The sequence below is a fragment of the Schistocerca nitens genome, chromosome 6 (genome assembly GCF_023898315.1).
Source record: "Schistocerca nitens isolate TAMUIC-IGC-003100 chromosome 6, iqSchNite1.1, whole genome shotgun sequence".
Lineage (NCBI taxonomy): Eukaryota > Metazoa > Arthropoda > Insecta > Orthoptera > Acrididae > Schistocerca > Schistocerca nitens.
This window is the reverse complement of record NC_064619.1, coordinates 82951861-82977099: the sequence shown is the minus strand read 5'-3', so window position 1 is coordinate 82977099 and position 25239 is coordinate 82951861. Positions and strand designations below refer to the sequence as shown.

At 44.7% G+C, this 25239-nt stretch overlaps 1 pseudogene; it reads right to left on the bottom strand.

The window, feature by feature from the left end:
- Nucleotides 1-22440: 22440 nt before the first annotated feature.
- On the bottom strand, nt 22441-22510 carry LOC126191757 (U6 spliceosomal RNA; annotated as a pseudogene).
- Nucleotides 22511-25239: the final 2729 nt, after the last annotated feature.

Here is a 25239-nt window from a genome sequence, read left to right as displayed (position 1 = left end):
GATAGGGGAAGGAAGAGTTTGCAGAATACTGAAAGTGTTGGCGTTGAAAAAAGTTTGTGCCAGGTGGGTTCCCAGGATGTTGCCAGTGGCTCACAAAGAAACAAGAAAAACGGTATGCAGCGAGCTTTTGGAACAGTACGAGAATGGTGGAGATGAATTTCTTGGAAGAATTGTGACAGGTGATGAAACATGGCTCCATCATTTTTCACCAGAGACGAAGAGGCAATCAATGGAGTGGCGTCACGCAAATTCACCCAAGGGAGAAAAAAATAATTGAAAACCACACCTTCTGCTGGAAAAGTTAAGGCTACGGTGTTTTCCGATTCCGAAGGACTCTTGCTTGTGGACATCATGCAAAGTGGAACCACCATAAATTCTGATGCATATGTGACGTCACCGAAGAAACTTTACGCTCGACTGAGTCGTGTTCGACCACATCGGCAAAAACAGGATGTTTTGCTGTTGCTCGACAATGCACGGCCACATGTCAGTCAAAAAACCATGGAAGCGATCACAAAACTCGGATGGACAACACTGAAACACCCGCCTTACAGTCCTGACCTGGCTCCACGTGACTATCATCTCTTTGGGAAACTGAAAGACTCTCTTCGTGGAACAAGGTTTGAAGATGATGAATCCCTTGTGCACGCTGCCAAACATTGGCTCCAACAGGTTGGTCCAGAATTTTACCGTGCGGGTACATAGGCGCTGGTTCCAAGATGGCGTAAGGCAGTTGAGAGGGACGGAAATTATGTGGAGAAATGAAAATATTGTTCCTAAATGATGTATCTACACACTGTAAAATTTTCAGAGATGTAGAATAAAAGATGGATTTTTTTAAAAAAAATAGTTGCATTTCTTTTGGAGTGACCCTCGTAAGATATACGAAGGTCTTTTGGCACATGGGTGCAGTAACAGTGCCGAGAATATAGCTATAGCCACAACTTTTCACGTAAATTGGTACTCTCCTATTTATAAAATTAACTTAACAGTAAACTTTCAGCTCACGTCTGACGTAATACGAGTTTTAATTCTGTACGTAGGTACGGTGACATGAGTAGTTAAAGCTAATGTTAAGTGGTGGTAAGCCGGCTCTTTGCTTGCACTGTTCTCTGTGCAGCCTTATCGCGTGCCTCGTAATTACGCGCGACTGTGACGCTTTTATTGAAGCAGCAGGAGGAGTACCCACTCTGCTGCCGCCCTAAAGACCTTCGCGCACTTGGCTCCCGCGTCAGCTCGGCGCTTGGCGAGGCAATTACTTCCGCGCAGTAGGTGACCCGTGTTTTATTGCCACTTGCTGTCTCTCTCCGTCTGTCTCTCTCTGTCCCGTCATCCCCTGCCAGAGACAGCTAATGGGAGCTTGACACGCTGGAGTTACTGCGCACCCACACAAAGTCCATTTACTGTCGTTTCTCTCGTCTCGCCGAAGTTCTTTCCCTTAACAAAGTACAAGTGGCGCCGGTACTTGTGGTTTCTGATGACGGATATAAACGAGATGTTTCTGGCAAATAGAGTTATTTCTATGCGAGAATTATTTCGAAGTGCGCGCATCCTGCTGATGGAGCAAATTCTCAGAGTTCGCGAAAAGCGAATGCGTACAGCGGCACAAAACTAGAGACAGTAATCTACGAGAACGTGTGCACGGTGCGTCTCCGTCCATATGCAAAGTGCTAATCCTCTTATACAAAGCTGTCATTTGCTGTAACGCATGTCTGCTTGATACAACATGTAGTGCCCACTTCACCCGATTTATTACTCACATTTATCACTGGCTTTGTCTGGTAGTTTTTCATCGTCTCTCCTTAATGCGGTGCTACTGGGCAATACGGGCTTTCTGAGACGGAGCTGTTGCAACAGGAAACACAGCTACAGGGTAGACAGGTGCTTAATGTTCGATTCCACGCATCATCACTGAAACACAGCCTCAGTTCAACAGCACGGCAGAACTCTAGTCAGCTTGATGACAGTGCAAGATGACTTCATAGTGCCGAAAATCACTTGCCGTACATGCATATAAGGAAAGCAGTTTTGAGAAACAGCGATGAATGCAGTCTCTGAAAAATATCTTTAACATCACATTAAGCGCTCCATGTGCGACGCAACTGTTTTGTATGTTTGATATAAAAAACATCTGATATCACCGACACTAGAAGCAAAGAGGCAAGATGTAGTTATCGTGCTACTATTTCGCTAATAATGGTTACTAAAGCAAAGAAAAAAAGAAGAAAAATGAAATTTCCTGGCAGATTAAAACTGTGTGTCGGACCGAGACTCGAACTCGGGACCTTTGCCTTACGCGATCAAGTGCTCTACCAACTGAGCTACCCAAGCACGATTCACGTCCCGTCCTCACGGCTTTACTTCTGCCGGTACCTCGTCTGCTACCTTCCGAACTTTACAGAAGCTCTCCTGCGAACCTTGCAGAACTAGCACTCCTGAAAGAAAGGATATTGCGGAGACATGGCTTAGCCACAGCCCGGGGGATGTTTCCAGAATGAGATTTTCACTCTGCAGCGGAGTGTGCGCTGATATGAAACTTCCTGGCACATTAAAACTCTGTGCCGGACTCAGACTCAGCTTGGGTGGCTCATTTGGTGGAGCACTTCCCCGCGACCGAGCGAGGTGGCGCAGTGGTAGCACACTGGACTCGCATTCGGAAGGGAAGGACGGCGGTTCAATCCCGCGTCCGGCTATCCTGTTTTAGGTTTTCCGTGATTTCCCTAAATCGCTCCAGGGAAATGCCGGGATGGTTCCTTTGAAAGGGCACGGCCGAATTCCTTCCCCATCCTTCCCTAATCCAATGAGACCGATGACCTCGCTGTTTGGTCTCTTCCTCCAAACAACCAACCAACTTGCCCGCGTAAGGCAAAGGTCCCGAGTTCGAGTCTCGGTCCGGCACACAGTTTTAATCTGCCAGGAAGTTTCATATCGGCGCACACTCCGCTGCAGAGTGAAAATCTCATTCAAGAAGAAAAATGTTTTCGGGAATATTGTGTCTGGCAGAGCATCGTACTTGCAAGCCGAGGAAATATAGCTCCAATAGAAGAAAGTTAAATTCTGCGTTTTCTTAGTTCAAAATTTTCCATTAGGTTCTCGAAAAAAAAAATCAGCTTGGAGTCACTTTAGATTTAGAGAATCTAAAGGTGCTGCGGAAGTCATACTTTCGTTGCTGTTTGTAAAGTAAGAATGTAGAAAACGATATGTGCCTCTCTACAGCATTTGAATCCTGTGATTTTGTGAGTGTACGGTGGAACAAAATGGTCGAGATTTTGATAGACTGCGATGTGGAGCTTACGGCTCCACCATGGCTCGTCCACTCGTGGCTACAGTACAGACCAGCTGACCTCTGGGAGTTGAATGAGGAAGCGGCGCTTTTATCCCTGATATCGGTCGCTCTGGGTAGTCTTTTCTCTTAGAGATCCGTCGAAATCTGGTGATTGAACTATCTTCTGTGACTTTACGAGTCTGGCCACGGTAGTACTGCGCAGCACCACGCTGCATTATCAGCTGATCGTTGGGTTTGGAGACAATGTAATTTACGAACTCATCCAGTTTCTGTCCCCTACTTTATTTGGGTAAAGTTAACGATCCTGGACCGGACAGCTGGAATCTCCTCTGACTGATCTCTTCTCCAGCTGAGTAGCATCAACGATGGGAACGATGGGAGTGCCCGTACTACAGACAGGGCGCTGTGGGTCGCCCGACAACAGTTTTTGCCGCGAGTAAATCAGTCGAGCCTGAACAAGCCTACACGCAGGGTGCGGGAGAAACGCGCGGCCCGCCATCAAAGCGAAATAGTTTCGTGGAAAGAATAATGTCGGTAATGTGATATCATTCCGGTGTTAACCGAGACATTTCTTAATATTTGAAGTCCACTCTGTGCCACCACACAGAGCGGGTCGCAGGTGTGTGAGCTGTGCGAGATGGTGTATAAAACTGTATATATGCAGTTTCAGTTTCGCAACTGATAAAAACTTACATTATTAACAGCTGATCGTGAAGAAACAAACAGCAATGGGAAACAGAGGTTTGTAACCGAGTGATAGTCACTATGGAGCGAGTGTTTTTAAGCCAGGTAGGTACATAAAAAAATGGCTCCAAACACTATGGGACTTAACATCTGAGGTCATCAGTCCCTTAGACTTAGAACTACTTAAGCCTAACTAACCTAAGGACATCAAACACATCCATGCCCGAGGCAGGATTCGAACCTGCGTCCGTAGCAGCAGCGCGGTTCCAAACTGAAAGCACAGCGGTCGGCGGTAGGGACATATTCCCAGTGATTTAATGAGAATAAACTCAATGTTAACTTCAGCTGCGTCCTTTGCAGAAACATCCGTTCACCGAATTTTACACTACTGACCATAAAAATTGCTAAACCAAGAAGAATGCAGATGATAAACGGGTATTCATTGGACAAATATATTATACTAGAACTAACATGTGATTATATTTTCACGCAAGTTAGGTGCATAGATCCTGAGAAATCTGTACCCAGAACACCCACCTCTGGCCGTGATAACGGTATTGATACGCCTGCGCATTGAGTCAAACAGAGCTTGGATGGCGTGTACAGGTACAACTGCCCATGCAGCTTCAACACGATTCCACTGTTCATCAAGAGTAGTGACTGGCGTATTGTGACGAGCCAGTTGCTCGGCCACCATTGACCAGACGTTTTCAACTGGTGAGAGATCTGGAGAATATGCTGGCCAGCGTAGCAGTCGAACATTTTCTGTATCCAGAAAGGCCCGTACAGGACCTGCAACATGCGGTCGTGCATTATCCTGCTGAAATGTAGGATTTCGCTGGGATCGAATGAAGGGTAGAGGCACGGGTCGTAACACATCTGAAATGTAACGTCCACTCTTCAAAGTGACGTTAATGCGAACAAGAGGTGACCAAGACGTGTAACCAATATCACCCAATACCATCACGCCGGGAGATACGCCAGTATGGCGATGACGAATACACGCTGCCAATGTGCGTTCACCGCGATGTCGCCAAATACGCATGCGACCATCATTATGCTGTAAAAAGAACCTGGATTCACCCGAAAAAATGACGTTTTGCCATTCGTGCACCCAGGTTCGTCGTCGAGTACACCATCGCAGGCGCTCCTGTCTGTGATGCAGCGTCAAGGGTAACCGCAGCCATGGTCTCCGAGCTGATAGTCCATCCTGCTGCAAACGTCGTCGAACTGTTCGTGCAGATGGTTGTTGTCCTGTAGACGTCCCCATCTGTTGACTCAGGGATCGAGATGTTGCTGCACGATCCGTTACAGCCATGCGGATAAGATTCCTGCTAGTGATACGAGACCGTTGGCACCCAGCACTGCGTTCCGTATTACCCGCCTGAATCCATCGATTCCATATTGTGCTAACAGTCATTGGATCTCGACCAACGCGAGCAGCAATGATGCGATACGATAAACCACAATCGCGATAGGCTACAGTCCGACCTTTATCAAAGTCGGAAACGTGATGGTACGCATTTCTCCTCCTTACACGAGGCATCACAACAACGTTTCACCAGGCAACGCCGGTCAACTGCTGTTTGTTTGAATGCTCTGAATAGTTAATCATTTGCATATCACAGCATCTTCTTCCTGTCGGTTAAATTTCGCGTCTGTAGCACGTCATCTTGGTGGTGTAGCAATTTTAATGGCCAGTAGTGTATTATTTTAGTGTGAATTTATGGATGAAAGGAGAGAAAAATTCGATACAACACATGTTAGTAGGCGGATGGTTGGAATCTTGAGAGGACTGCCACTTGTCCCTTAGGAGAAAATTTGCCCTCCTGCACTGTCATTATTTTGAAGTCTGATGCCACGTAAGTTCACACAGTCCAATAACTCTACACATATTTAATCAAAAGGAGCGACTCACAACCACCATACCTTTTCTTGTTTGCAAATCTGGCAATTCGATCTGTGTCTCATCATATATAAAATATGCAGTCAGTCAGTGGTAACCTATTTCAAGTGCCCTTTCTGTTCGTAAGTAGGAAGACATCCACCCAACTGTCGCCTCACCTGAGAAGAACAGCGACTCTCCTCCGAGGAAACGATTAAAGCCGTAGAAAGAAAAGTTGCCAGTTCGCAATTTTCAGTTAAATCAGACCTTCGCTTTGTGTAAATTAAACACTATCACGTGACTACGCTGCCTTCTTTGTGACCAGGAGATCCCACAGAGGGCTACATTTTCGAATGACAGAACCATTAAGAAAAATATAGTGGCAACATGACGCTACCATTATTTTGTGATATTTAAATGTATATGATAAAGCTAATCTCGTCGAAAATACACCGTTTTCATACCATGACAAAAAAGAAAATACGAGATTTTTACAAGACAGAACAGGTAATCTCTTCGGAAATAAGCCGTTTTCAAAGTGGTTCAAAAGAGGGAATAACAGTTCTTTACAAGACAGAACATTTCCGATAACAACAGGAGAAAAACTGTCAGCATTAATTACAGTGCAAGACCGAATCATGAAAGATTAGTTCGTGCACCAATCGTATTCAGTGTAAGCTAAGTGACACTCAGATAACACCTCAAATTGGTTTGGTACGTTTCGGTATTGAAACAGCTTTTGAAACAAGTGACGCTATGCCAGTCAGAAGGATGAACTTTGTGTGTCATCAGACAGCTGCAATGTGAAGCTGGCATGTTCACTGTGAAGAAGAAAGGAACAAATCTCTTAACCCTAACGCAGTTTAATTCCTTTCTCTGTTACTATCGTTTACAGACTAAGAGACAAAATTCCGAACGGCCATACAGCATGGATCCTCCATGTACTCAACAGATGTCATTGCACTACAGTTACTACACAGCAAACAGTTCTAACGTAAAAAAATGGCTCTTAGCACTATGGGACATAAAATCTGAGGTCATCAGTCCCCTAGAACTGAGAACTACTTAAACCTAACTAACCTAAGGATAGCACACATCCATGCCCGAGGCAGGATCCGAACCTGCGACCGTAGCAGTCGCGCGGTTCCGGACTGAAGCGCCTAGAACCGCTCGGCCACAACAGTCGGCTGTTTTAACGTACAAACCACTTTCCCCGAAGGACGAAAAGCGCAGATATCTGCACAGAATTAAGTAGTATGACAAATAACAGGAATTAATTAACGTATAAGAATATTTTCAAAATAAAACGGAACGCACTGAGTCACATTAAGCATGTTGGAAACGTTACACTTCCATCAACGTAACATAAAATTAAATTTACAGGTGACATAATAGAATCGCCAGACTAGTAACTCTCACCAGATAGGGTTTAGAACACTGGGTCACGCGGTAGCGCTAAAGCGAGAGCGATTAAAGAGGAATGAGACACATTCAAGTGGACAATAAGAGAAATCTTGTAAAATAATTAATAGTCACTATTTTAGATTTGTAGGAACAGTGATTAACTTCATGTAAAGTAACTATTAAGAAAGTGTGCAACCATCGTAAAAATTATTTGAAACATTTTTTCCCTAAATCAAATCAAACTGGGCGTTTGCTAACATACGAAACTGTGGCTTTCTTTCTCTTTGGGTTTGTGAGAGGGAGGAGGGGGGGGGTTAATTATTCTCAGGGAAATATCGATGTGCAATATTTGTGTTTCGAAGCTTCAGAATGTTCTCCTTTAACTTCTCGAGAGAAACTGTAGAAACAAGATGAGATGCGGTTGACAGCTAAATTGTACCCTGCGGTGCTGCGTAGCGACCTCCCTATCGGTTTCCTTTCTTTTTCATATGGATTTGTTAGGTTGTCTTGTCGGGTATTTTCCTACGGCCGTTTCCCTGTGTGTGTGTGTGTGCTACACGCACACACACACACACACACACACACACACACAGAGAGAGAGAGAGAGAGAGAATGAGTGTGTGTTAGCGGAGCAATAGGTACATTTGAATTTCTGTCTATACAAGGCTTCCATAAATGCAGTCTCCATATTTTTGTCCAGCCCTTTTGCGTGGACAGTCACAAAGTCTCTATAAACAACTGCCGGGTCGTTCTACTCATCGTTCAGTTCCTCGACAGTAGCAATCCTCCTCAGCCACAGTCGTTGAAGAAGTGCTGTGTGATTATCGTCTTTGTCAGAAAATTTCCTTCTCTAAGAGATGTTCTTGCAGCTTGCCGGAAAGATGGAAAACGCATGTTGCAAGATATGGGCTGTGTGGCGGATGAGCATCACGCACGCCTTTGCGGCTTCGGTCAATTTTTCTGCTCCATTTATTTACGTCTGGGCGCTACAGTACATTTGGTCCATATACCGCCAGAATTTCATGGTTAATCCGTGCGAAATTCAGACGTTTTGCCTGCAAGAATCGTACTGTTCCGCGTATTTCGACTTCGGATTGCGTTTCATTTTCCTTCGCCATCTCGCACAATGTGACGTATCTGTTATTCCTGCGGCGGCAAAACTGTGTCTCCAGGACACCCACAACACACACTCACTTCTGACAAAGAGCCACAACCGTAGCGTGGCACGACATGTGTAACTTACTATCTCAAGTCGCTACGTAGTTAATGAGAAAGAGGATAAATGTGTCAGGCTGCATAATCAGTTTGTGGTAGCAGTGTGTATGGATGTGCAATAAATCATCAGATTGTTTCGGTCATATGTTATGTAAGTGACTGAGCTAGACTTATTGATCAGATAGTGAGGAAAATGGTTTTTAGCTGTGAGAATGATTACTGGTGGAACAATTGCTTGGCATGTAATACAAGAGGAGAAGGAAATACCACTTTTGGCACCGCTGCAGAGTTAGTATTTAGTTCAGAAGTCGGTTGAATTCGAAAAATTCGTATGCTTTCTTTAGATAGTGCGTCATTACGTTCACACACAGTATTTCGAAAAAAAAAAATATACACTCCTGGAAATGGAAAAAAGAACACATTGACACCGGTGTGTCAGACCCACCATACTTGCTCCGGACACTGCGAGAGGGCTGTACAAGCAATGATCACACGCACGGCACAGCGGACACACCAGGAACCGCGGTGTTGGCCGTCGAATGGCGCTAGCTGCGCAGCATTTCTGCACCGCCGCCGTCAGTGTCAGCCAGTTTGCCGTGGCATACGGAGCTCCATCGCAGACTTTAACACTGGTAGCATGCCGCGACAGCGTGGACGTGAACCGTATGTGCAGTTGACGGATTTTGAGCGAGGGCGTATAGTGGGCATGCGGGAGGCCGGGTGGACGTACCGCCGAATTGCTCAACACGTGGGGCGTGAGGTCTCCACAGTACATCGATGTTGTCGCCAGTGGTCGGCGGAAGGTGCACGTGCCCGTCGACCTGGGACCGGACCGCAGCGACGCACGGATGCACGCCAAGACCGTAGGATCCTACGCAGTGCCGTAGGGGACCGCACCGCCACTTCCCAGCAAATTAGGGACACTGTTGCTCCTGGGGTATCGGCGAGGACCATTCGCAACCGTCTCCATGAAGCTGGGCTACGGTCCCGCACACCGTTAGGCCGTCTTCCGCTCACGCCCCAACATCGTGCAGCCCGCCTCCAGTGGTGTCGCGACAGGCGTGAATGGAGGGACGAATGGAGACGTGTCGTGTTCAGCGATGAGAGTCGCTTCTGCCTTGGTGCCAATGATGGTCGTATGCGTGTTTGGCGCCGTGCAGGTGAGCGCCACAATCAGGACTGCATACGACCGAGGCACACAGGGCCAACACCCGGCATCATGGTGTGGGGAGCCATCTCCTACACTGGCCGTACACCACTGGTGATCGTCGAGGGGACACTGAATAGTGCACGGTACATCCAAACCGTCATCGAACCCATCGTTCTACCATTCCTAGACCGGCAAGGGAACTTGCTGTTCCAACAGGACAATGCACGTCCGCATGTATCCCGTGCCACCCAACGTGCTCTAGAAGGTGTAAGTCAACTACCCTGGCCAGCAAGATCTCCGGATCTGTCCCCCATTGAGCATGTTTGGGACTGGATGAAGCGTCGTCTCACGCGGTCTGCACGTCCAGCAAGAACGCTGGTCCAACTGAGGCGCCAGGTGGAAATGGCATGGCAAGCCGTTCCACAGGACTACATCCAGCATCTCTACGATCGTCTCCATGGGAGAATAGCAGCCTGCATTGCTGCGAAAGGTGGATATACACTGTACTAGTGCCGACATTGTGCATGCTCTGTTGCCTGTGTCTATGTGCCTGTGGTTCTGTCAGTGTGATCATGTGATGTATCTGACCCCAGGAATGTGTCAATAAAGTTTCCCCTTCCTGGGACAATCAATTCACGGTGTTCTTATTTCAATTTTCAGGAGTGTATTTAGGTTCGAAGTGCCCACTGCCCATGTGGGGCGGCGGGTTAAATATGTGATGATAGTTGTGTAGTACGTCGTCTTTCTCACGCAAGCCTGGAAACTATTTTTGTGGTCAGCCAGAAAGCGATGGAGAACATACTGACCATAGATTCCAGTCCGCAAAGTCACATTCTGGTCCAGCTCGCTAAAAGAAATATTTCTATTATCTTTCTACTTAGCGGGATCAGGACTATGTTTATAAATGAAGGTATGAAGCTCTAGTTCATACATATATTTAGTAAAATATCTCTCGCAGAACACTTTGAAAGTCACTGTGTTCGACTGACAGTAAATCTTTCTATGCTAAACAGTACTTTTATCAGTTCAGAGGTTACATCTACGGTGCGTTCCTACCAAATTGTCTTTCGCACTTACTATTACTCAAATAAATGTTTGAAATAAATGCTCGCCACCAAAGTGGAAATAAAAGTCACAAACTGCCACGTGTATTTGTAATTATCACGGACGGCACACTAACACCTACTTTAACGAAATCTAAGAGATTCAGGACGGTGTACAGTCCTCGCGAGTTCACTACTACACTCCTGGAAATTGAAATAAGAACACCGTGAATTCATTGTCCCAGGAAGGGGAAACTTTATTGACACATTCCTGGGGTCAGATACATCACATGATCACACTGACAGAACCACAGGCTCATAGACACAGGCAACAGAGCATGCACAATGTCGGCACTAGTACAGTGTATATCCATCTTTCGCAGCAATGCAGGCTGCTATTCTCCCATGGAGACGATCGTAGAGATGCTGGATGTAGTCCTGTGGAACGGCTTGCCATGCCATTTCCACCTGGCGCCTCAGTTGGACCAGCGTTCTTGCTGGACGTGCAGACCGCGTGAGACGACGCTTCATCCAGTCCCAAACATGCTCAATGGGGGACAGATCCGGAGATCTTGCTGGCCAGGGTAGTTGACTTACACCTTCTAGAGCACGTTGGGTGGCACGGGATACATGCGGACGTGCATTGTCCTGTTGGAACAGCAAGTTCCCTTGCCGGTCTAGGAATGGTAGAACGATGGGTTCGATGACGGTTTGGATGTACCGTGCACTATTCAGTGTCCCCTCGACGATCACCAGTGGTGTACGGCCAGTGTAGGAGATGGCTCCCCACACCATGATGCCGGGTGTTGGCCCTGTGTGCCTCGGTCGTATGCAGTCCTGATTGTGGCGCTCACCTGCACGGCGCCAAACACGCATACGACCATCATTGGCACCAAGGCAGAAGCGACTCTCATCGCTGAACACGACACGTCTCCATTCGTCCCTCCATTCACGCCTGTCGCGACACCACTGGAGGCGGGCTGCACGATGTTGGGGCGTGAGCGGAAGACGGCCTAACGGTGTGCGGGACCGTAGCCCAGCTTCATGGAGACGGTTGCGAATGGTCCTCGCCGATACCCCAGGAGCAACAGTGTCCCTAATTTGCTGGGAAGTGGCGGTGCGGTCCCCTACAGCACTGCGTAGGATCCTACGGTCTTGGCGTGCATCCGTGCGTCGCTGCGGTCCGGTCCAGGTCGACGGGCACGTGCACCTTCCGCCGACCACTGGCGACAACATCGATGTACTGTGGAGACCTCACGCCCCACGTGTTGAGCAATTCGGCGGTACGTCCACCCGGCCTCCCGCATGCCCACTATACGCCCTCGCTTAAAGTCCGTCAACTGCACATACGGTTCACGTCCACGCTGTCGCGGCATGCTACCAGTGTTAAAGACTGCGATGGAGCTCCGTATGCCACGGCAAACTGGCTGACACTGACGGCGGCGGTGCAGAAATGCTGCGCAGCTAGCGCCATTCGACGGCCAACACCGCGGTTCCTGGTGTGTCCGCTGTGCCGTGCGTGTGATCATTGCTTGTACAGCCCTCTCGCAGTGTCCGGAGCAAGTATGGTGGGTCTGACACACCGGTGTCAATGTGTTCTTTTTTCCATTTCCAGGAGTGTAGTTATTACAGAAAATACGCGTTTTGTCTCAGTCCGTGTCTGACGTCATGCGAGGTAGACCGCTATCCCACGTTTATCAGACGCGGATCTTACAGTGGCTGAGTGCGAAGTGAACCTTCTTCCTGCCTCCAGGGCTGTATTTATAAATGTGCCCCAGCGGACGACCAAGGGAACATCTGCTGTCATCTGCTTTACGCACACGGCAGCAGCCTCTGAACGACCGCTTCCTCGGACACATAATCTTAAATAACAAAGTCATAAATTAATTTGGAATCTTCTTAATTTTTACCTGCATTCTGGTAAGTTATTTGAAATCACAGAGAAAGTTTCAACTCGTTTAAATAAAAACTTAGCCTTCTAGAATTTTTATAGTGGAACTAGCGGTAGATCTTTACCTCTGAACTATAACTTTAATAGAACTTGTATTGGCTGTTATTAATACTACAGTTCTAAAATTTTATATAGCTCTATTGTTTAATTAGTTTTATCATACGCTGTAACCTACATTTTCTATCGTTAAAATTACAGGTACTTAATCTACTACAAATGGGTATATTTTAGTTACAAATTTGGTTTTCATAAAATTACTCAAGAACTGTAAGAGGTAGCTTAACGTGGTCTCTTAATCATTATTTTTAGGTTGACCTGAAGCATTATAGCAATTTTTACATATATAAGTCTAATACTGAGAGCCTTCGATTTTTCTTAACAACGTGGATCCTGACTGTAATTTTTGTTCTATTATTTTGAAACTTGCACCACTTATTTATCACCTCCATAGGCACATTCTGACCAAATTCTGGCTTTATAGCTTTATTATTTAGTGTCACTTATTTTTTTCTTAAAACTGTGTTTTATTGAAAACTATTGATTTAATTACCTCAAGACCTGACGTTAAAAACGTTATTACACTAAAGAACATGTTGACAAATGTTGAATATAAAATTTTGACTTTTAGTTTTATACTTAATTATGGTGCAATACTTATGTGCTAACGCGCACACTCGTCAAGGGTGAGGTGGCGCTACTAGCAGTGAACTGCGGTAAGTCCCGGCACGCTCGCTGACCTCTGTATCTCACACACGATACAGCGCTTGTTTCACTTCACCGCGTTGGCTTGCGCAGTATGCCTGTGGGGCATGGAACAGAAGCGGTCCACTTCACCGCGTTGGCTTGCGCAGTATGCCTTTGGGGCATGGAACAGTAGCGGTCTCAGCGCTCTTGTTGAATGTTGTATTTCATTTCTTCTTTTAAATTATAACGTTGGTTTTTCCTTTATTCATTTATTTTTGTTCATTAAAAATTACCTTGCGTCACTTCCTCATTCATAGTAGCGAGGCATAATAGAATCTGTTTTGGCTTAGAATAAAATGAAACAAAGACATAATCTTACTGTTTCATCGATAATCGATTTCTAGGTTCTCTTAAGATAATCGGATATTTTATTTTTCTACACTACAGAACAACTTTAAACATAGCTGTGTGCAGCAACCGTAATTTTTTATTCTTTTTTTTTGTAGTAAAGACAACCCACTGGTTGCAATGGATTTTATAGTCGAATTGACCATGGTTTCGACTCCAAAACTAACGGAGTCTTCATCAGAATTTATACTACCTAAATAAGGGGGATACAAAGTTAGTCATTAAGAAGAAAAATACGACAGTAATAATTAATATGCGTATATAAAGATGTACTTACATACGTAAAAAGTTGAGCATTACAGGTCGCGTCACACAATTTTAACACCAAAAAGGCAACGTCACATAGTAAAACATGCTACGTAAAAGTTTTACTGTCATTTATAGTTAAAAATTAGAGATTGCCGCTAAAGGCTGCTTGTGTATACTGAGGTGTCACGCCATCTAGTGATGAAAATTGGTAACATCCGCTTTACGTGATATAAAGGTTACAGCAGTTTGTATAGCAGATGTGTCTACAACTTATAACATTTTATAGTATGAAGACATATAATTTAACAGCAGTAAGAAATTATGAAAAAATTTTTCAGTAATTTGTTACAGTAAAATACAGTAAGTGATTAAACTGCAATAAGAGTATGGGGAGGAAAACAACATTTCAGAAAAAACACGAGGAAACCTTGACACAGATGAAAAATAACTTTTAAGGACCCTTCAGTAGAGGTTTGAAGCCATTGAAAAAATTCTTGTTACGTAACTGTAACTGTTCATTAAGAATAAGGTTATCATTGAGAGAGAAGTGTTTGAATATTTCCATTTCCTCAAGAACATAAAGTATACGACCTTTTTTTCTCTGTGTGCAGAATATTAATTTCATTAACTTCCTTAGGTTTGTGGCCTGTGATCAGCAAATGATCAGCGAAAGACGAATTATGAATGTTAGTGCCTTTTTTCCCCCAATAGATGCTCTTTATATCAGACTGAAATAGCTCACCCTGCCGGCCACTGTGGCCGAGCGGTTCTAGGCGCTACCGTCTGGAACCGCGCGACTGCTACGGTCGCAGGTTCGAATCCTGCCTCGGGCATGGATGTGTGTGATGTCCTTGGTTAGTTAGGTTTAAGTAGTTCTAAGTTCTAGGGCACTGATGACCACAGCAGGTAAGTCCCATAGTGCTCAGAGACATTTGAACCATTTTTTTTAGCTCACCCTGTTTGTCCTATATAATATGAAGGACATGTGTCGCCAATGATTTTATAGACTCCTGAATGTAACAAAGGGGAACGTACTGATTTTAAATTATGAAGGAGATTGGTTTTCAGGTTATTATTAGTGGAGAATGTAACACTGCAGTTATATCTGTTTTTAAGGAGGCACTGGATTCTGTAAGAGATGGGCCCTGAAAACGGAATGGAAAAATATTTCTTTTCTTGCTGTTCAGTATTGGAGGAACCGAGAGTAGTAACTCTGTCGTTGGTTTTCTGCTTGAAGATATCATCTACTGTAGTGGGTTCGTATCCATTATTAACTGCGATAGTTTTAATCAAATTTATGTCAGCATTGAGGTTTTCAACAGATAAGGGCGTAGAAACAGGTCTGTGTATGGAGGAATGAAAAAAGGCATTTCGTGAGTTTGTGGGTGTGTGGAACTAGCTGGTACTATTTTTCATACTTAAAAGTGCGTGTTTACCCCTTTAAGTGGTTTACACACGCTAATACCTTTTAAAGTATGCGGATCGATAGCAGACGTACCGTTAATAGTCCACCCGTCCCCACTTACATCCGTCCACTGGTTTGCGCTCCACGTGAATGCTGAGATGGTTGCTTCAGCAAGATTACGCCATTCTCGCTCTCCCATGTTTGTCACCCATAATAATTACGACAATGTCGATCTCTGCATAGATGAAACTTTAAATTACGTCCTTGTTTCAAATTCTTCGAAGCCATGATTGATTTTCTGGGGCCTTGGTGTTACCAACCACGAAAGTGATGATTTACATCGGTTCTATGGCGTGGTAAATGATAGTGAAGGGCGTAGGTAATTATTACGACGAGAATGTACACCATATGAATGGAAAGTACAGACGGATAGGGAGTATAATTTAATATAGTTTAAGAGCACAAAATAAAGAGCATAAATACTCGGTAAGTGGTTTTACTTGAGAACTGTCCGCCTTCTTAGCTGAGTGATAACGTGTTTGCCTACCGTGCAGCGGGACCCGGTTAGATTCCCGGCCGTGTTGGAGATTTTCTCCGCTCGTGGACTGGGTGACGTGTTGTCCTCCTCATCATTTAATGCTGATCATCGACACGCAAGTTGCACATTGTGGCGTCACCTGAAATAAGACTTGCAACTCGGCGGCCGAACTTCCCAGGATGGGACCTCCCGCCCATCAATGCCACACGATCATTTCATTTCATTTGAGAAATATACACATTGGATGTGGCGTTTGTTCATGTAGGCTATGTGTTTTTTAGCGTGTTGTTGAGAATATGCGTTGTACGGAATGCAGAAAGATTTTCGCCCAGAATCGGCTAACCTCTACTGTATTATTTTTGTTCTTCAGTCCTTTTATTACATATTGAAATGTAGTTCACTTAATGTTGTCTGCATTTCGTGTTTGGAATATTTCATGGTTACTAAAGTAGAAAGAAACTGGGAACTGCTGTTACGATTAACCTAGGGCAGCTTCCGTTCTGTTTACGTGATGTGTTTGCTGATAATTGTATTTAGTATGTCGGTGTTTCATTCAACGAAGGTTTTTCTCACTTTGAATATTTTACTACTATCCAGAAGAGTATATGTTTGATAGTGGCGTTCGTACAACGTGATCCATATAATATTGATGTTAATGTCCTACGTAAAACCATTTCTATCCATTGGGAGTAAATAATCACAAGTGAAAAGAAAATTTCGTATCTTTATTTATATTTCGTATCTTTCATTAATTTAATTGAACAAAGTGTACTTTGCATGGTGGTGGCAGTGAGTAACGAAGAGGCCTTACACTAATGCCTTGCGTAGGAATGATGAGAGAAATTATCTTGTGCCTTCAGTTCAATCTTTAGTTCGACGAGAACCACTTCTCACGTCGTAGCAATTGTGTGGCAAGCAAGAATTTCTGTTACTTCAGTAATTTGCTTTCAGACTGCAGAAAATAAATTTGCTTCGAGAATTCCCCATCAGCAGTTGTACGCCGCATTGTTACGATGTATTACTAGTTACAAACTAGTGTTGTGGTATCGATAGCTACGATGCCACGGCGTAGGTGCAAGTTCGCAGGTTGGCACTACGACACCGACACAGACGACAGCGCCCTCTAGCCGGCGCTGTGCAACACTACTAGCCCCGCTTCAGGTTATACCCATTTGATTTCTAGTACACGACCAAGCAACATTGCTTCAATTTCATAGTGGGCGAGCCACTACAGATTTGGCCTGTGTAACATCCGGCTTCGCACCTACGTGCTCCTCAGTGCAAAGTTATTTATTCATCTTCTTGCTAAAGTAAAGGTGATTTAAATTCACACTCGAGTACCGAAAGATCCACCTCACCTGCTCCTCCTAGCTTCCTACATTCGGCCTACCCTTCAGTTTACAGGAGCAGACCCACAAAAAGTGTTATTAGCCATTACTGAAATTCATGAAATGATACATGTGTTTCCTACCAGGCATAACGTGTATGAAGCTCATGGAACTCAAGTTTAGATTCAGTGATGAGAATTTTGTTCACTTAATAATTGTAAGTCATCTCGAATGCCAAGGAACATCTGTTGCGCTAAGTATATGTCTGTATCGAATAATACTTGAAGGGCTGTCATATCGCGTAATTCACTTATTATAAGGGGCCTCTTCAATCTCTGCAATCCTGAATGGAACTTAATGACCACTACAACAGCAACGTATTTCAGAGACGCTGCACACAAAGCGCCGCAGAGGGCGAATGTCAGGTGATTCGGAAATACACTACTGGCCATTGAAATTCCTACACCACGAAGATGACGTGCTACAGACGCGAAATTTAACCGACAGGAAGAAGATGCTGTGATATGCAAATGAATAGCTTTTCAGAGCATTCACACAAGGTTGGCGCCGATGGCGACACCTACAACGTCCTGACATGAGGAAAGTTTCCAACCGATTTCCCATATACAAACAGCAGTTGACCGGCGTTGCCTGGTGAAACGTTGTTGTGATGCCTTGTGTAAGGAGGAGAAATCCCTACCATCACGTTTCCGACTTTGATAAAGGTCGGATTGTAGCCTATCGCGATTGCGGTTTATCGTATCGCTACATTGCTGCTCGCGTTGGTCGAAATCCAATGACTGTTAGCACAATATGGAATCAGTGGGTTCAGGATGGTAATACGGAACGCCGTGCTGGATCCCAACGGCCTCGTATCACTAGCAGTCGAGATGACAGGCATCTTATCCGCATGGCTGTAACGGATCGTGCAGCCACATCTCGATCCCTGAGTCAACAGATGGGGACGTTTGCAAGGTAACAACCATCTGCACGAACAGTTCGACGACGTTTGCAGCAGCATGGACTATCAGCTCGGAGATCGTGGCTGCGGTTACCCTTGACGCTGCATCACAGACAGCAGCGCCTGCGATGGTGTACTCAGCGACGATCCTGGGTGCACGAATGGCAAACGTCATTTTTTCGGATGAATCCAGGTTCTGTTTACAGCATCATGAAGGTCGCATCCGTGTTTGACGACATCGCGGTGAACGCACAATGGAAGCGTGTATTAGTCATCGGCATACTGGTGTATCACCCGGCGTGATGGTATGGTGTGCCATTGGTTAGAAGTCTCGGTCACTTCTTGTTCGCAATGACGGCAATTTGAACGATGGACATTACATTTCAGATGTGCTATGGCCCGTGGCTCTACCCTTCATTCGATCCCTGCGAAATCCTACATTTCAGCAGGATAATGCACGACTGTATGTTGCAGGTCCTGTACGGGCCTTTCTGGATAGAGAAAATGTTCGACTGTTGCCCTGGCCAGCACATTCTCCAGATCTCTCACCAATTGAAAACGTCTGGTCAATGGTGGCCGAGCAACTGGCTCGTCACAATACACCAGTCACTACTCTTGATAAACTGTGGTATAGTGTTAAAGTCGCATGGGCAGCTGTACGTGTACACGGCATCCAAGCTCTGTTTGACAATGCCCAGGCGTATCAAGGCCGTTATTACGGCCAGAGGTGGTTGTTCTCGGTACTGATTTCTCAGGATCTATGCACCCAAACTGCGTGAAAATGTAATCACATGTCAGCTCTAGTATAATATATTTCTCCAATGATTACCCGTTTATCACCTGCATTTCTTCTTAGTGTAACAATTTTAATAGTGTATGATTAATGAGTTTCATGATGACCCGCCGTATAAGGAAAGATAACACTATAAGAGTTACTTAGAGGAGATGGTTAGCGCTCCTGTAGTTTCAAGACGACGCGGCTGATGACTTGTCTGCAGACGAGCATGACAGCGATGCTGGCACATGCGAACAGTATACGGGCAAACGGAAGCATGCTGTGCAGAAGGCGGCGTAAGGGAAGGAGAAGAAATTTTCTACGCCCGTTTCACAGTCAGGTGTACTGAACGTTCGTCCCTTTGTTGCCCTGTGCACTAATTCTGTAATGTTGAGAGTACCGTAACTGAGGCTCGTTTCAGGTGACGTCGGAAGATGTCCCACGTTGTTGTGAGCAGCTTCAATCCACCATGAAAGACAAACCCTTACTGACAATCCATAAAAAAGAGACCTGTCTTAGAGGATACCTTGAATGATAGCAAAACTGCTCGTAGACGGTATCTGAGATACAGCGTCAACCTATGAAGACACGGAAAGATTCTTCAGCAATCCATGTTTGAATGACGTGGAAAAATTTCCACGTTGCTGCGAGCAGGAGATAAACCCTACCTAACACCTGAGGTCAAAGACACTATTCTTGGAGGATATCTTGCGGTAGCAAAATTGCTCGTTGACAGCGTCAGACTATGAAGAAAAGAAAGATTCTTCAGCAATCGGTGTGTAAATCTAAATTGGAAAGTTCAAGATCATCTTGACTATTTCGACGAAACACTGTATGCTGCTCTCCAAGGTAAAGTTTAAATCACTTCTTTGAATACCCACACATATTGGGACTATTGAAAAATTTATATGGGGTATTCACAAGGTTTTATCACCTGGAAAACAGAACATCAAAACGTGACACTCCGAGCAGTGTTCATAACAATTTCTCACAGAACTGTGCCGGTGTCATGAGTCGTTACATAAGACGAATAGAGTTCTATGATCATGAGATCGGCACAGTTATCTACATCTACATCTACATCTACATCCATACTGCGCAAGCCACCCGACAGTGTGTGGCGGAGGGTACCTTGAGTACCTCTGTCGGTTCTCCCTTCTATTCCAGTCTCATATTTTTAGTGGAAAGAAAGATTGTCGAAATGCCTCTGTGTGGACTCTAATCTCTCTGATTTTATCCTCATGGTCTCTTCGCGAGATATACGTAGCAGGGAGCAATATACTGCTTGACTCCTCGGTGAAGGTATGTTCTCGAAACTTCAACAAAAGCCCGTACCGAACTACTGAGCATCTCTCTTGCAGAGTCTTCCACTGGAGTTTATCTATCATCTCCGTAACGCTTTCGCGATTACTAAATGATCCTGCTCTCCGTTGGATCTTCTCTATCTCTTCCAACAACCCTGTCTGGTACGGATCCCACACCTGTGAGCAATATACAAGCAGTGGGCTAACAAGTGTACTGTAACCTACTTAATTTGTTTCGGACTGCATTTCCCTATGTTTCTTCCAATGAATATCTGTCTGGCATCTGCTTTACCGACGATTAATTTTATATGGTCATTCCATTTTAAATCACTCCTAATGCCTACTCGCAGATAATTTATGGAATTAACTGCTTCCAGTTGCTGGCCTGCTATATTGTTGCTAAATGATAAAGGATCTCTCTTTCTATGTATTCGCAGCACATTACGCTTGTGTACATTGAGATTCAATTGCCATACCCTGCACCATGCGTCAATTAGTTGCAGATCTTCCTGCATTTCAGTACAATTTTCCATTGTTACAACCTCTCGATATACTATAGCATCATCCGCAAATAGCCTCAGTGAACTTCCGATGTTATCCACAAGGTCATATATATATATATATATATATATATATATATATATATATATATATATATATATATATATAGTGATTAGCAACGGTCCTACGACACTCCCCTGCGGCACACCTGAAATCACTCTTTCTTCGGAAGACTTCTCCCCATTGAGAATGACATGCTGCGTTCTGTTACCTAAGAACTCTTCAGTCTAATCACACAATTGGTCTGATAGTCCATATGCTCTTACTTTGTTCATTAAACGACTGTGGGAACTGTATCAAACGCCTTGCGGAAGTCAAGCAACACGGCATCTACCTGGGAACCAGTGTCTATGGCCCTCTGAGTCTCGTGGACGAATAGCACGAGCTGGGTTTCACAAGATCGTCTTTTTCGAAACCCATGCTGATTCCTACAGAGTAGATTTCTAGTCCCCAGAAAAGTCATTATACTCGAACATAATACGTGTTCCAAACTTCTACAAGTGATCGACATTGGAGATATGGGTCTATAGTTCTGCACATCTGTTCGACGTCCCTTCTTGAAGACGGGGATGACCTGTTCCCTTTTCCAATCTTCTAGAGACCTACGGTACACCGCTGCAAGAAGGGGGGAAAGTTCCTTCGCGTACTCTGCTTGAAATCGAACCAGTATCCCATCAGTTCCAGCGGCAAAGACTGCTGGCACTGTCACTTGACGACATGCATTGAATGAAATTAGTCGTGACGAAATAAGTGTACGTTACTACGGCTGTGTTGGCATCTTATGAACGTTATCATGGGGTCTGGCAGTTGTGTTGGTCCTTCCCTACATACTGACCTTTCATGGTCACACATTTGTACGCATGATGGGTGACTTGGCGGGGACGTTGCTTAAACAAGACTGCGCTCTGGCTGTTGAGAAAACCCTCCAACTCGAAAATCACCTGGTTGTCGTTCTGGAAAGCCTGCCACTCAGTGGGAACTATGCCGGGAGACTACAGCAGCGAGCCTAAGAAACAAAAAGAAATGAAATGATCGTATGGTATCGTTGGCCGGAAGAATGCATCCGGCGAAGTTCGGTCGCCGAGTGCAAGTCGTATTTCAGTCGGCGCCACATTGGGCGACTTGAGTGCCGGTTATGAGGATGAAATGATGATGAGCACAACGCAACACCCAGTCCCCGAGCGGAGAAAATCTCCAACCCGGCCGGGAAACGAACCCGGCGCTCTGCATCTGAGGCAAGCACGTTACCACTACTTTTTTTATCTCATTTTGTTCTGTATTGTTCGTTGAATTCGTTCGGGGCCGCCCGGTGTGGGCGAGCGGTTCTAGGCGCTTCAGCCTGGAACCGCACGACCGCTACGGTCGCAGGTTCGAATGTGATGTGCTTATGTTAATTAGGTTTAAATAGTTCTAAGTTCTAGGGGACAGTGCTCAGAGCCATTTGAACCATTTTTTGTATTCGTTCGGGGCGGACGTCTGATGACACCCGTTCAGGCTCTTCGTTGATCCGTTCACTCATTTTTTTATTTTTTTATTTTTTTATTATTTTTTTTTCAGGAAGCATCTTACCGTCTGACCGAACACGCTGAGCTGCCATGCCGGCACAATTTTGCACAGGGGCCATGCTAATCTTCTCTGTATCGTTCAAATTTTTGTATATTTACCGCCGATGTGAGTATTTCCACTCAGCTAAGCAGGCGGACAACAGCGAGCTTAAATTTGAAATCCCAGAGCAGCAGTAAGTGTGACCGCGCCCGCGCCCTGTGCAGAAAGAGATGGGGTCCTGAACACAAGCGGAATTCCCCCCTCGGACAGCTTCCCGCTACGCTTCGTCTCGACAGTCTTTCAGAACCTCGTCAGATTTCAGAAGGACGCGCCTGTGACGGTTTGGCTACTAACGAGCATAATTTGTTAGCATCATACAGTGGCAGTGGCCAAAAACATTCGGTATCACTTTGCGCGATGCTGGTTCGGTCTTCATGCTTCACAGCTGTGCTGAATCCAAGCGTTTCCGATGCTTGCCTTGTCTCCTTTGTTCATAGTCATACACGCAGCACTCGTCCCTGGTGATCAGGCGGCTAAGAAAGTTGTCGTGACTGACTTGAGTATCCTCTATTCGGCAGGCTTTTTGAATGGATACGAGCATTCGTGGAACCCAGTGAACGGAAACGTGTGTCACGTTAAAAATGTCGTGAGATACGTTTGAAAACCGATACATGACTGATTTTCAGTTTTCTCGCCATCACCTCTACCGTGACACGCCGATCCTCGAACGGCAGGACCTCCAGCTCTATCGAGATTCCCGGTTTTTTCAGAGAGACATTCTGCCACTTCACTCTGTGTCGTTCAGACTTTTTTTGACCACACCGGAAGTGTCTGCGCCTCCTGTACATTGCCTCAAACGACTGTAAATTTATACCACACGTTTCCACCGATTCAGCATGGATTTCGCTCCCCTTCATCTTTATAATGCGGATTACCACGTGATACTCTGCTTCATCAATGGTCTACGTCCTCTTTGTTTTGACTTCTCTACCGGCGTTCTGTATCATAGTACTGTGGCGCGAATATTTCATTGTGTACCAGGATATATACCTGCAGCAAGGAAAATTTAGTATGTATCTTTATTTTTATTATTTTTTTAATTATTGACATTTTCCGCTATACAATGGTTTTTCTCCAACATAACAAAAAGTCGGAAATTTTTACATCTTTTACATAAGATCTTAATTTATCTCCTCAGGATGTCTCTCCAGGTGTTTCGATCTTGTATACCTTATTCCTCTGCGCCTGGTCTTCTCATTGTTAAGCCTACGTTTTGGAGCCACACGATCATAGGGGATCCACTTCTCTTCTTTCCCTCTGGTTCCCATTCCAGGATCATTTTCGGAATTCTGGCTTCCCCATTATTCTTACATGCCCGTACCATTGTAACTTCTTTCTATCCATCACGTCATGTATTCTTTCTCTCAATTCCATTCTCCGTATTGTTTTGTCGTTTCTTACTTTCTCTTTTCTAGGAAGTATTCCTGATCTTCTCCAGAAGTCCATTTCTACTGCTTGCAGTTTTTTTAGGCGTTTCAAATTTGTAATCCAAGTCTCCACTCCATACATAGCTACGCTCTCTAACACTGATTTATATATGATTTTTTTTGTTCGGGTTATTATATTTCTGCTCCATATGATTGAGCTGAGCATCCCAATGACCTTCCTCCCACTGCTAATTTTTTTATTAATTTCTTCCTCTGATTTTCTCTGAAACCCTAAACTGGATACCAAATAACAGAAAGTACTGACGTTCTTAATTTTGTTTCCCTCTACGTATAAGTCATCTAGATCATTAGTGAGGTATTCTATTTTCTAGTAATTAATCTTCAATCCTCAGTTTCTATATTTAGTTACTAATTGGTTACACATGTAATTTGCATCCTCCTCGTCTTGTGGTATAGCTACTTGATCATCAGCAAATAATAGGTGATGTAAATAATCTCCATCTTTAATTTCTAGCAACATCCCATTGCATTTACGAGACCATGTCTTAAGACTGGTACCTATATAGATTTTAAATAATGTTAGTGACATAGGGCAGCATTGTAACAGAGCCTTGCTTGTTCTAAATTTCTGTAAAAACGTACTGCCAATTTTTCACTTGACGAATGCTATCTTTCTACATTTCATGTGTTATTTTAATTAAAGAACCCTTTATGTTTGCCAGATGTAACGCTCTGCAAAGTAGTTTTCTCGGGACAGTATCATATGCTTCTTCTAAATCTATAAAAATTAATCCTATGTTTTTTTAATTTTTCCCCGTGGTTCTCTAAGATCAGCCGTAATGTGAAAATATGGTATACGCATGATCTACCAGCTGTAATCTTTATTTTTTGCTCCTCCCTCTACGAATCCCCCCCCCCCCCCCCCCCCGGCATGATTTCAGGCTCCACGAAGACTGCTGTTCGGTGAACCATGACTGAAGGCTAACATCGACCGTACTCTTTGCAGTGTCAGACAGCACTATCGCATCTAACCTTTTATATACAGAAGCGACTGTGCTACACATCTCAATAGGAACGACAGAGAAATAAAACGACGTGTGTGTGTGTGTGTGTGCCGATGAGACATAAAGGGAACCGAATTCTGACAGCGTGGCTGTTAATTGTAGAATTGTCTTCTCGAGCAGAATTAACTGTTGCCATTTCGGTAAATAGGACATAACCTGCATCATCTGCAATGGAGGACACGTATGTTACCGGGATGTCGCTCAGAACTGCACACTGCGCAAATGAGACCACAGCTCAGTGATCGGCTCGGATGCGACTGTTTTACGCGTCCTGACTGTGAAATTGCAGCAACTGGCAGTCCTGGAATATATGGAAGCTACTCGTCTGTAAATGCTGCTCTTCTACGCGGT